Raw genomic sequence first — 1,124 nt, forward strand, 5'->3', positions numbered from 1 at the left:
TGTTGTCACCAGAATGGGCTGGTGTGTTCTCCTAATGACCAATCAATTAGTGACATCGAGAATTGGTCAGATTTGAAAAATTGATTGAAGTATCAAATTCACGCAGCCCGTATAGAGCGCACGTTTCGCCTAGTTTTAGAAAAATCCGAACGTTATTGATTGATATCGTGTCATTGGTTCCCAGTTTTATCAAGTTTCAAGGTTCCATGGTGTAATGGTTAGCACTCTGGACTCTGAATCCAGCGATCCGAGTTCAAATCTCGGTGGGACCTGTATTTTTTTTTATTTCTACTGTAGCGAATTCAGTGCAGCTCGATTACAGTACATAAACATTCTTTTTCTGGAAAGTTCTTATGACGGTTGTCTGATTACCAATGTCGCTAGTTGAAAAGTATTGCAACCACTTCAATGCTTTGCATCATCCACTACCCAGAGCTGCCCCGATTTCACGAAAGCTTGATAGTTCAAACTCCATTCGAATCGATATCTTTTTCGTGAGCTGTCCAACGGTGATAGTTCTAAAAAAATGAAAAAAATTGACAGCGGTGGGATTCGAACCCACGCCCTTTCGGACTGGTGCCTAAAACCAGCGCCTTAGACCGCTCGGCCACGCTGCCTATATTCTGGATTTTGCAAAAAATGCCAGTTAAATAGGAAAGATACTTTTCGTCATGCCAATTAACACTAATCATGTGCAAAATAAATCTCAATGATAGATTATAATTGCTTTGAGTATACCTTGACCTGCGATAAGATGAAAGATGACCCAGGGAAAGCAATCTGGAGTCTTCATCTCTTTTACTACGGGATTCTCCATCCTTCTGACAAACTTATATCAGCTTCAGAAACGACTTTTTCTTGCAGCAATTATTTTTTTTAACATCGACGTATCTTGTATATGATTCATTAAAAAATATGGTTCACCATAAAATCCAGAGTGTCTTTTCTCCCTGCCGTTATAAGAGGAAGGAGAAGGCACTATCGATGCTCGCTAGGCAGAGGTAATTGCTTTCTTTCAGTACGACGTCTCAACTTGGAGGAAGAAAGCATCGGGGTCTTTTTCCTTTCTGTATTCAACATGCCCGATTACATTTTCACGCGATACGATCGCATTATAAAAATTC

The 1,124-nt window shown here is 40.1% G+C and overlaps 2 non-coding genes across 2 annotated transcripts; one reads left to right on the plus strand and one right to left on the minus strand.

Moving 5' to 3' along the window:
• The first annotated feature begins 200 nt into the window (after positions 1 to 200).
• On the plus strand, positions 201 to 272 carry TRNAQ-CUG (transfer RNA glutamine (anticodon CUG)). Its single transcript has one exon. It is a non-coding gene; the product is annotated as a tRNA-Gln (tRNA).
• A 265-nt stretch (positions 273 to 537) lies between these two features.
• On the minus strand, positions 538 to 617 carry TRNAL-UAG (transfer RNA leucine (anticodon UAG)). Its single transcript has one exon. It is a non-coding gene; the product is annotated as a tRNA-Leu (tRNA).
• Positions 618 to 1,124: the final 507 nt, after the last annotated feature.

Source organism: Fopius arisanus, unplaced genomic scaffold, assembly GCF_000806365.1.
Source record: "Fopius arisanus strain USDA-PBARC FA_bdor unplaced genomic scaffold, ASM80636v1 scaffold00035, whole genome shotgun sequence".
Lineage (NCBI taxonomy): Eukaryota > Metazoa > Arthropoda > Insecta > Hymenoptera > Braconidae > Fopius > Fopius arisanus.